The sequence below is a fragment of the Brienomyrus brachyistius genome, chromosome 12, assembly GCF_023856365.1.
Source record: "Brienomyrus brachyistius isolate T26 chromosome 12, BBRACH_0.4, whole genome shotgun sequence".
NCBI classification, from domain to species: Eukaryota; Metazoa; Chordata; class Actinopteri; order Osteoglossiformes; family Mormyridae; genus Brienomyrus; species Brienomyrus brachyistius.
In genome coordinates, this window is record NC_064544.1 from 8,363,892 (window position 1) to 8,376,259 (window position 12,368).

Sequence of the window (12,368 nt, forward strand, 5' to 3'; positions counted from 1 at the left end):
TGAATAGGATCAGCGGTTACACAAAATGGATGGATGGATGGATGGATGGATGGATGGATGGATGTTGAGATACTGAATTAAATGCTGGTGTAATTTTCAGCTGCATCTTGTTGTATGTATGATTATTTATAAATAACTGCCATTTGTGGGACCACCAAGCTACGGAGCTGCTTGTCACAATTTAGAACGTAATTTAAATCATATAATCTATATATCTAATATTCTGGCCCTGAGAAATACTATATTTTCCAGTGTTTCCTTACACAAAATTCCATGCAACGGGTGGACATATAATGACTGAACTGAGCTTTGTGCTATATAATACTGAACACATAATGTTTTTGTAATAACACATTTGAAACCCTTGCTTTCAGTCACACAGCATTTGCCCAGATTCTTTGTCATTAAAATGCCTCATGTATTTATTATCAAGCTTTCAATTACACTGCGAATGTGGCGACATAATTAAAGCAAGCAGTATGTGTACCTTTCCTTGCGAGGGAAAAATATGTGGAAAAGTGATATATCTCATCAAGTTCCCATTCTTGAAGGCTACAAATTTTTCAGCACCGGGCTGGCGCAGAGTGGCACCTTGTTTTATGAAGTGATTATTTTAACTGGGCTGAATGGCGCTTGACACAGAGCCTGGTTATACTCTGAAGTGGCTTTTTCGCTTGCTCGCGCGGAGCCTGCTGAACGCGAGCAAGCAAGTTGGTAGGTATTTAGACAGGCAGCCTCTGTATGTGAGCGTGTGAGGGGCAGATTGGGCAGGAGGGCCGACTCCCCACGGCCCTTTCCACACCTGTGCCCCTACGGAAAGCCACCTCCCCCGCAGCGCGGTGTGAAAATATGTCAAGTGGTACCCAGGGAGGCAGCACCCCCCACCGAGCCTGGCACCCAACTCTGGCCTCACACTGTGAATCAGACTCACACAGGACTTGGGCTTACTGGGCGGGGCTTATTGATGGAGAGGAACACTGAAATGAAATGATGCTTTATTTAACATTTGTCCAGGTAGCTTGGAATGCTTTTTTGTACATATCCTGTCTTTCTCGCCTTGACGACACACACATGTACAGACAGGGGCATCGGAGATAGGGGGGCAGATCCCCCCCACCAAAAAAACAAGAAAGAAGAACACATCTATTTAGGGCAGAATAGTTTTGGGTTTTGTGATCACTGATCTCCTTTAGCTATTTAAAATGTTTCTGTCATGATACAGATGAAACAAATAGTAGGAATTACAGTAAAAGCATATTCCTTATATTTTATTATGAATTCACGTGTTACTGAGGCCAATTCGCTGCGCATTCAGAGCTCAAGGACAAAACACATACTTATGGGAGATTGTAGTCTCATATCAATCAAAATTACTATAATAATAATTTTTTTAGGTAAGTTATGGTATGTTCCCTGCCTCGTGCCCATTGCTTCCGGGATAGGCCCCGGACCCCCCGTGACCCAGTAGGATAAGCGGTGTGGAAAATGGATGGATGGATGAAGTTATGGTATGTGGTGAGACTGCACCCTAAGCAGTGTTTGTCTTATTTTATGTATATTTATGATGAAATCTTGCGAAAAAACCTTCTTGCATCGCATCCTTTCACGATGTAACAATTGCATGTGTGCCCATTGCGATGTCGTAATACAAACAGCAATCCCCCCCCATCAGATTCCGTCCGACAATACTGCACACAGACAACAGTGAAGCTTGGGGTCCGAGCACAGTAATGGGGGGGGTTTAAGGGCCCAACGACAGCATCAGTCTGCCAGCCCCAATATTGAACTCGAGAACTTTCAGATCACGAGCACAGAGTCCCTGCCAGCTGGGCCACACGCTGCCCCCTACTGGCTAATGAATGCAGCTTAGCTCCCATGACAGGCTGATGACAAGCTCGACAGAGCCTTGGCACCCCCGACCGGAAGGAGCACCTCTGGGTAGTGACAACGGCAAGACGAACAGATGCTCCGCTAATCCATCAGCGCAGCTCAGCAGGACGGCGTGACCTGAGAGCGTAAATATAAAAATAGCCACCGTCGGAAAATGCGCGTATGCAGTAGGGTAACTGGCCTGAGTCCCGCAATAAGAAAGAGGGACTACATTAGTGAGTATATGTAAATAAGGGTTTTACATACTTCTGTTGTTCTTTCTTTTGATATTTAATAAAGGCTCTTGGGTGGATCAAAAGATAACAGAATGGGCAACGGATCAGTGCTTTACTTTCATGTAATAAAAAAAAAAATACCGATAATACAGACGGTCGTTAACATTAATAATTTCTTGAACTATAACGAGTCTCCTGAGTTCTGTGCCGGTGACCTATATCCGATCGAATCCGTGTTGTTCCTGTGACACAGTGGGGAATTTCACCCATTAATCTCAGAGAGGGTATCACACAAATGAGGACAAACCACAGTGCGGGGAAATGAAATGGAAAGAATGAACACACACACACACACACACACACCACCTCTCAGCTTATGCTGCTGACCTCTAATAAGGTATGTTTTTTACATGTTTATTTTAGGCTTTTATGTTGCTTACCAGTGCATAATAATAATAATAATAATAATGATAATAATAATACCACAGTCGACGCTTCTGCATTGCGACTTTCCCCATCATAGCTGCGATATACTGTAGCACGTTGTGGGTAATAGAGTATAAATGGACATTTTCTGTAAGTTGACAGCCACAGACGACACGCAAAGGCCAGCAGACGGACATACAAAAAGTTCAGTGACTCCTAAGTGCATATAAAATGCGTACAGTGCTGGGCTTGGAGGACGCCGGACGTGCTATACTGGATTTCTCAGTGACTTCACAGTGATCTTTGCATCTCGCGTTTCTCGTATCTTTTCACTTCGCTCCACTCATGTGGACCAAAAAATGTTCAGGTTTTTTCCAGTTTCCAGTTCACGGGCATTTGCCCTCCCCCCACAACCTCCACAATGTAGAAAGGCCAATTGCAATAATAATAACAACAATAACCCCTGTCCCCCAACAAGTTTTTCATAGTGGCCTTTACGCATTTCATACTGATCAGAAGTCGAGAAGAGGGCACAGTCAGCTCTCTTGTTAGCTGGAGGGTCACCCGTCACCCCGATCAGCACCTTCCCCCGTGGGAAAGCATTTCCCGACATTCACCAAGGGGGGCATTGAGGAAAAGAGGGGGCTGGAGGGCGACCTCACAGATCTGAAAATGAAGCACTGACCTGCGGTTACAAATGAGCCACCTTATAGTTTTAATCTGCTTTCACGCGGCTTTAATCCCAAACAATAGTGGGATTTCAAAAAGACAGCAGAGCCTTTTGTCATCTTTTTTTTACTTTGTTTCTTGTTATCTTTCTGTTTTCTATGCCCTCAATTCTGATGCTAATTAATACACAGGTCTGTGTTTACTTAAGTACTCACTCCTGATTGTCTCCCATAATTAGTGCTAGTTCTTCTTCTCATTACCACATGTTTATTCAATACATGAGTTAGACAGATCCTACTGCTACATTCACCGAGTAGTTTACTGCTTTCTTCAGGGGGGGATCCTATTTTAATGGAACGTCATAAATTCTGCCTAATAAGAATTACAAACACTGAGAATTTCAGTCACCTGGACACACACTAAGCCGTATTTCCACCTGCGCATTTGGGATGCCAAATAGTAGAAAGTGTCGAAAACCATATGCGGCTTTTGGCTACATGGTGAATGTGTTCAGTTCTAGTGCTGGGATGTATTTGACATATGGGGGGGAGACCACAACAGAAATGCCCACAAGAACAGAGCATATTTATATATTAGAGTGGGAAAGTGACCAGGCTTAGTTTGCTGTTTTAGAGAACCCACATGCTGAGTGACTGTCCTCAGACCAAGGGGCCACAGTCGGTCTGAGAATCACCAGCCTGTGTGCTTTGCAGAATGGGCTCTCAGCGTCGCCAACCCTTCATTGCCTCCAGAACAAAAAAAAAGCCAAGCTGAGACCCATCCATCCATCTATTTTCCATACCCACTTTCTGGTTAAATGTAGCTTGTGGAAGTTTTACTTACACAAAAATGTTCTGAGGGCATAACGAGAGGTGATTGGTTCAGAGAGATAACCAATCAGATTGGTGAGGAGGTAGGTGCAAGCGACTAGAAGAGACAGACCAACCAATCAAATGTCCTGACCCTGCCTTCCCTAGTCACTTGGGCCCACCTCCTCTACAATCTGATTGGTTATCTTTTTGAACCAATCTTTTTTTTTTGTTCTGCCCTGAGAAAACATTTGTAAAATTCCCATGAGAGTAAATGTAATAGTAGGGATTTTCTGGAGACTCGACCAAAGATGGACACTCCCCTCTCCCCCAGCCCACATCTGAATGGTGTTTCTGGAACCACCTAAGCCGTGTCTTTCCTTTCAGTCATCGTTGTGTCACTTCAAAAGCGCATGACTCACTGGTATCCTTGGGACAAAATACACAGCACACATATCCTGTATCATCATTTGCCTTCAATCAATGCCCGCTCATGTAAACACGCACGCAAAAAAACCCTGCTTGCTGCTACTTCCATCTTAACCCATAACTTATTACTGGCATCCCGTCCTGTTAGCGGTGTGGCCAATGACATGTGATTTCCATGCAGATGCCACGTCTGCGCGCACGACGAGACCCGTGGGACGTGGGAAATCCTCTCGCAGGCCTGTGATCCGGGGATCCTCTTCCCCGAACTGGCATATCCACATTTTTCCAGGAACACTTTCCGCACGCTTGGCACTTACTTTAAACACAGCTCGAATGGCTTTCATGTTGCCAGGCCAGATGACTTGCTAATGCGGCTCCTTAATTTCAAACGCAAACATCAAAGCTGTGAAGCAGGAGTATCAATTGTTGTGGTGGACAGCTTAAAATATTTATTTCATGCCATTTTACAGTAGCATATGATTTCAGTGTTATGGGTCTTACTTTTGACTTCTGAAGTCACAGATAGAATCAGGGTATTGCTGTAAAACAGCTTCTACGAGTAATTTATACCTGATGACTTGGTTCCAATAAGAAGCCTTCCGAAGTGAAAACACGATGAGCAGATCAGAATGACTGGGACCGCAGCCCTTCTTTCAAGTGACAAAGAGTTACTTGTAACCATCTCCTTAAATCACTAAACTTAACATTGTAACAGAAAATGATCTAATTTAAAACAGCATTGAAAGAATTTAAATCACTCAAGTTACCCACTATGTTGTGCCTCTACACTCATTCACTTCCAGCAGTAGGAATATGGATCTGGCAATGAATCTTTACAAAGGTTAGACACAATACAATGTAAATAAAAGACCTATGCAAGAAATGTATCATTAAGTAATCATAAAATTACAATGCTGCTTTTATATACTGTATATATATATATGTCACGCCCGGCTCGTCCGATCCTCGTGTGTGCCACGCACCCCCTGATCATCCACGTGTGCTTCCCTAATCATGCCCAGCTGTACCCTATTGTTTCACCGTGTCTTGTCCATTTCAGTCCACGTCTCGCCCTGCCTTTTGTCCGTCATTGATGTTACCCAAGGTAAGTTAATGTTAGATGATGTTCGTGATATCCTGTTCTGCTCGTCGCCGTCTTCCCGCTAATAAACCCGTATTCCGCCTGCCTGCTTCGTCATTCCCTGCCTCATTCCTGCCAGCCTGCCCGTCCACACCCGCGAAACCTGACAATATATATATATATATATATATATATATATATATATATATATATATATATATACTATGTACTGTACTATGTTAAAAATGCTGTCATCTGCTCCCTGTACCCAACTCTCCCCGCATTATCCCTTGATATCCTAACATGAGTTGCTGATAGGTGAATTTCATACATTTCAAATCACAGAGGTGCCTGTAAAACAGCCAGAAGGCCCGTAAACTGAGCTGTGGTCAGCGTTGTGATGCACCACATCCTCCTCCTTCAGAGTTTGGCTGCTCTGCCCGGTCCTGCACCATGAGGATTTAGGGAAAATCCTGAATTTTACAGGCAGAAGGAAAGCCGGTTTAAACCCCAACCTCGGCTGCCCCCCGTCCTGACAGACCACCACCCTCCCAGCTGCCATGCGAACTGCCTTCAGGAAAAGTTACTGTCACCCTCAGTTTGACCCGGCTTCACCCCAACTTTACAAAATTATTTCAATAAAAAATATTTGGTGCTACTTTATAGTAAGTCTACCCATATAAAGAGTTTATGAATGGTTTATAATCTGGTTATTAATTAGGTTGTAACACGTTTAAACAAGTTATAACACGAGTATAAAGTGTTACTGCCATTTACAAGTGGCAAAAGGGGGCCGTATTGTAAAGTAGTACCAAATATTTTTATGTACTGAGAAACAAAAGGAGGTGCAAAAACATTTTTTCTTTGTTTTTTTTTACGCTATTTCACAGTATATTTATTCGATAATTAAATAATATTATTATTTGGAGCCACAATTACCACAAATCTTTAAAATCCGGTATCTGTTTACAGTTTCAGAAGACCAAACGCGGTTGAGCGCAGCCAGTTATTGTATATATCAATTACATTCTTCTAGAAGCCTCTTAAGTCAGTCATATTCAGAACTCTTCCCCATAAATTAGACAGGATACTCCTACATATTAATTTAAGCCTGCTGTGCAGAATTTTCTTTCATGCAAAACATCCCTTTAGTTGAATGATATTTTGAAAAAAGATTGTTAAACTTGAATTATTTCATTGCATTCTCCTTCAAGCAAAGGCAAAGCAGCACTATCAGGCAAGAGACTGATTTAATGGACAGCCAGATTTCCATAATAGACATCCGAAAGTTATGAAGACGGCTGTGATGAGTTGTGGTCTCTCAAAAGTAATTCAGTACTGAAATGCCACCCTGGATAAGACCACTGGGCCTGTGCAAACAGATTTAATATCCCCTCTATGTGGCCGGCATAAACTGAATTATAAAAATAACACAAAAAGGGGTTCTGGAAGGTAATATAAACAGCTGAATGCATTCTTCACGGTGTCTTATGGATAGAATTGGAGGACACAGATGACCCAGAGGAATGGTGACGCGGCCCTCACACTGGTAAATGACAGGTCACCGAGATTTACACACACACACATGTGCGCAGGTTTTTGACACCAGTGGTTCTGGCCAAGAACCAGTTTTATATGCACTGATGAAAACCCTCGGATTAAGCAGGAGTCAATCTAATACTTGAACAAACACGTTACTTAAAATGGACATCGTCGACGATGTCGAAAAGGCCCTATGATTTCTGTGGAGACAGAATCGCGGAATCGAACCATGACAATGGTATTTACTTATAAATGCAGAATCGCACGGATTTTGCAGATATCGTGACATTTTTTTCCGATTCGGCAGCTAATGAAAATCTATGTGAATCCAAAAAATAAATACATTTAAGAAAAATAAGAAATGGATTTCATTAATTATCTTCAAGCTTGATACTTTGTTCTCTAATCTAAATTTACACTAAATTTATAGCAACTATAGTAGGCTTTGGATCCCATCATTAGTGTATCCAAGCACTGTGCGTGCCCCCCTCCCCCCACCACGACCCAGACCAGGAAAACTCTTCGAAATATGGATGATTTCATTCGTCCCACCTGTCGCCATACATGAATGTCCTGCTTTGTACTGTCAGTGATCCAGACCTCATTACAGGCACATATGCTACTGTGAAATGGCATGAAATAAATGATAAGCAAATGATAAATAAAGTAGTATGATAAATAACTGATAAGTAGTCATGTTCCCAAACATTTACGCGACAAATTTTATGCAAGTCAGATATACTTTCCTGTAGCATGCAAAACACCTTATAGAAAAAACGCGTATGCCAAAAATACACTAGTAGCACATACTAAAGCAGATACATTAAATAAATTAAAAGATAAAGTATGAATTTACTTACTAGACTATGCTGCCTTTTTTCATTAGCGTTTCCTTATACTCTATGTATCTCAGATATGTTTTGCTTAAGTCCGGATTTACTTAAGTCAGTCTTACGTAGGTTGCTGGCGCCTTCGGTGTTTATTCCTTCCATTTCCCACCAAAACTGCCATTTTTATGTCTGTTTACTCAGAACTCTTTGAGAAGGCAATCCCCATATTAAGCTTCTGGTTCATTCTAAAATCCCCATGTCATGCGATTCTGCTTCCCAGGTTGCCAGTTCATTCCCACAGGGAGTGTGGTGACATTGTCAGTTTGTTTATCGAGATCAAGTGAATTCGGTTTTGAGTCATCCTCCGTGGGTAGCATCCAAGTACTATAGTTAGATACCGCAAGTGGGGCTTCATTTGGTCAACTGAACCCACTAAAATGTCATTTCTGTCTGATTACAATATTGGGCCAAATGTTTATTGCATTGGCTTATTATTTAACTTGAAAAGTAAGCTATGTAGTTAAGCTCACATGTCTCAAGTAAAAGCCATTTGTTTATTATTTAGCGAATAATGGAGTTGACCACATCAGAGGTCATGAAGCCATATTTAGAACATTCATTAGTAAACGATCCAGCACCATTCAGCATCATTTTTTAAAGGGAGCTATAGCCCAGCATGTTCCATGCTTGGCCAGTTCTTGGAACAAGTAAAAGATTACCTAAAGAAAAAGTTTTTCCACCTGTGCAGTAGAAAAACAAGCTTCTATTACGGTAAACCACCCAAAATATTTTAATGAATACCTCAGAGATTAAAATAAGTCAATTCCTAAGTGAAATACTGGCCTCTCTTTGTTGGAGCAGCTTTTTTTCATTGCTTGCTTTCCTCATAGCTTGGGGTCTGAGGGTTTGTAATTTTGCAAAATGGAGCACCAAAGTGCACCAGTAGTAAAGAAACTCACAAAGGGGATATTAGAAGAGCTGGGGGGGGGGGGCACATCCAATGAACTTGTTATTGGATTAGGAAAATCATTCAGGAAACCAAGAAGCAAATCTGTCACGTCCATTAAAACGTCAGTAAAATGAGACAGAGTTTTTTGAAAGCTCCCATTGAAAAACAACATAAAGTGCATTAAAAACTCATCCAAGGTTGAGGTACGATGAACGAAGATGGAGGTGAACCATGGGCAGGACTCCAAACTTAGCAGTTTTGAAGCATTTTGTTTATGACCACTAGAGCTGGGCGGTACTACCAAAAATTTATATCACGATATTTTTCAGTTATATCGGTTTCACGGTATATGACAGTATGTTTTGTAAAAAGCATATCATAACAATAATAAAAAATGGTTTTTGGTAGAAACTGGCATACCTCCCAGCACTAATGACCACCTGCATCACATCTAACCTGCACTGGGTAGCTACAGTGACATAACTGAATAAGTCAGCCTCCAGAAGCCAGGCTCAGTGAAAAAAAAAATCAAGAGTAATGGAACATCCCTCAAAATGCAATACTGACGTCCAAAATTGGATAAGAGCTTGTTCTACTTCACAACGCGTGTGCTAACAAATGTTTAATATTCATGAAGACACTGAAGAGAAAACAGCAACATGAGCTAATGACATCAGAAAAATATATCCTACATTCAGGAACAAAATGCATTGTGTTTGACTAAGTCTTTCAACAGACAAATCTATGTCCCGACTTTCTCGGAAAAATGTGATTTTTCCATCTGACATTGTAAAAAGACCAGTGAAGGACAAGAACAGACAGGGAGCATCTAAGTACCAAAACACAAAGTCACGGCTTCACAGAATCTTAAGCCTAGTTTTTTTGGTCGGTATAAATATATGAGGCACATCATAATCTATTCTTTTGTACTTCACCAAATCCAGAGCCACACCCCATTTAAACCACAACTCAATACAGAACCACTGCTGTAATCTTATTACCCACTCTGAAATTAATGCTTAGAATATGTCATTACCCTAGATGAGCTATGGGGTTTCAATCCAGAGCAACGTTCAATGTTGACCCTGGATTTTTACTAGAGGAGTTCAGGTCTTTTCCTTAAGAAGAATGCAGTGAGACCGGTCTCCTCACCTCCTACTGCCCTGAATGATGCGTAAAGTAGAAGGTGCAGACGAAAAGTACTAGGCAATAATAAATCGATGCCTACGAATAACATACAAAATGCAGAACTCCTGTGTCAGTCATAAAATAGCACCACTCCATCTCCTTCTTCTTTTAACCAAATGTACTGGGGTGGTGGTGGGGGGGGGGGGGTTCTCTGTCACCCCAAAGACAGCCAATCGGCACGACTCTCCTAGGGACACCTGGCCGAAGACTTGCACCAGAGTAAGCACAAGCATGTCCATGAAAGCACACAAAGCTGGGAAACTTCTATTTCCTGTAGCTTTAACATTGATGCTGACTAACATTACAGCAGGTAGCTTAACGGTTATAAACTTGGCCTCCTATCCCCCTCCTAGTGGTACAACACTAGCTGAAGCTACTATTTACCAGGCCATAAATCCAGTGTCTTATTCAACAACACAGACACGTGTGTCAAAAAAAAAAAAGCGTGTTTGCAGTTGCTGTTCACTTCCAACACTTGAACAAACACTATAAGCTGAAAGGAGGAAAAAAAAGACAGAACTTAATTTTAAAAGACTGTCTTCAAAAATGTACTGCGGAGTCTTCATTCACCGAGCAACGGCACGTAATCATCAAATCATCTGTGCAAACAAGCCACTGGCCTCACCACAAGATGTGAGAAAAACAAAGAAATGTGATCTGGAAACTGGGGGACGGATGAAAACCGAACGTGCTCCGTGCTGGAGGCTGCCCCGAATGATTCCTGTGAACTGCAGCATCAGGGTGTGTGCAGCAGGTGTGGAATTAGGATGAATGAAGATCACTGACAGACTTCCTTGGTTTTACCAGAAAAAAAAAGAAAGAACTTTGACCACAATTCCTTGCTCACTGTCCATTAATGAAATGCAGAGGGGAAACCAGTGAGCGAGTGCTTAAGTGTTCATTCTGACAGCGTTTCTCAGTCCAGTCCTCGGGGGTCCCCCAGACGGTCCACGTTTTTGCTCTCTCTCTCACTTCCCTGGGAGTTGGGAGGAAGCAAAAATGTGGAGAATCTGGGCGTCCCAGAGGCCTGGTGTGAGAAATACTGCTCTATGAGATGTGCAGTAAAGGCCCAGACCTAGAGGGGAGCGGGATATGGAGATGGAGATGGAACAGGGTCTGAGTTTCAGTTCCAGGTCTGCTCAAGTCGTTCTCAGCGCCCAGACCCAGTGCAAACTTGTATTTCTGTTTATCTTGACTTTCTCTTCACAGTCTGCTCTGTCTTTTACCCGGTTTTCCCAGCACAGACTGGGTAAACGACAGGCAGCAGCTGGTGGTGTTCGCCCGAGTCACTACAAATGCAGTACAAGTACGTGCCTCAACTTGAGAGTCAAAGTCTTGATGCAGCAAAGTTTTTTCCCCCCCAATAGGGGCTTTAACCATCACGCCTTTGGTTATACACATACCTTTCACCCTATAAAACTCAAATACAGTCACAGGATTTCCAACTCTTCAAAGATAATACCAAGAAGTCCCATAAATTTCAGACACGAAAGAAAAGCATACATCCAAAGTACATACGGCTACTCTCGCGTGCACTGTAACTCAGCTATTAAACCATGGTACATCATTTATTGCATTTATTTTTCTCCTAAAACTACTGTATCTTGTAAATGGTTTTAACCTTTTTTTTCCATTACATTCTGATGAAGACAAATGTGTTGGAAGTCTCGATTCAGTATTTGTTCTCATAAATAAATAGCCGTAAAATAAACGCCGACATACGGCAATAAATGTCGCTACCCCCTCACTGGACATGAAGCTATGGAAAATGGATTGGTGAGTGAAGATGGGCAAAAAAGTATTTTTCACACAATAGTGTTTTTCTGTCTTTCAAGCTTGCCCTGTAGATGGAGCAGTGAACCATAACGAGTCAAACGCGGACGCTGATGACAAGGAACCAGAGAAGAAAACAAAAAGAAATGTTTTTCCAGAGAAGTCCGCTTCTCAGTGGTTCACATTGCCTGCCATTGTTTTAATGCACTTGGGTTTTTAGTCTGAGCTGAATGAGGACCTAACTTTACAAAGTGACGGAGGAATGCAACACAACTAGGTATTAGCTATATATTACTGGGGCTTTCCATTTTTAGACCTGCTGTAATGCCCATATAGAGGGAAAACACAAACGTATGCGTGATGCTTATCTCACAGAACGTAAAGCCGGAAGTTTAGAACTGGGAAACCAGCTGAAAGCGTGGCAGGAATCTGGCACCCTGATAATCTTTTTAAAGTCTGGCAATGAAAGGCTCTTAATCAACTCAAGTGCTTTTATCGAGTGGCCGATAGGAGGCCTTTCAAATATTTCTCTGTCAAGGGAGCCAGCTGGAAGCGATTGTGAAACTG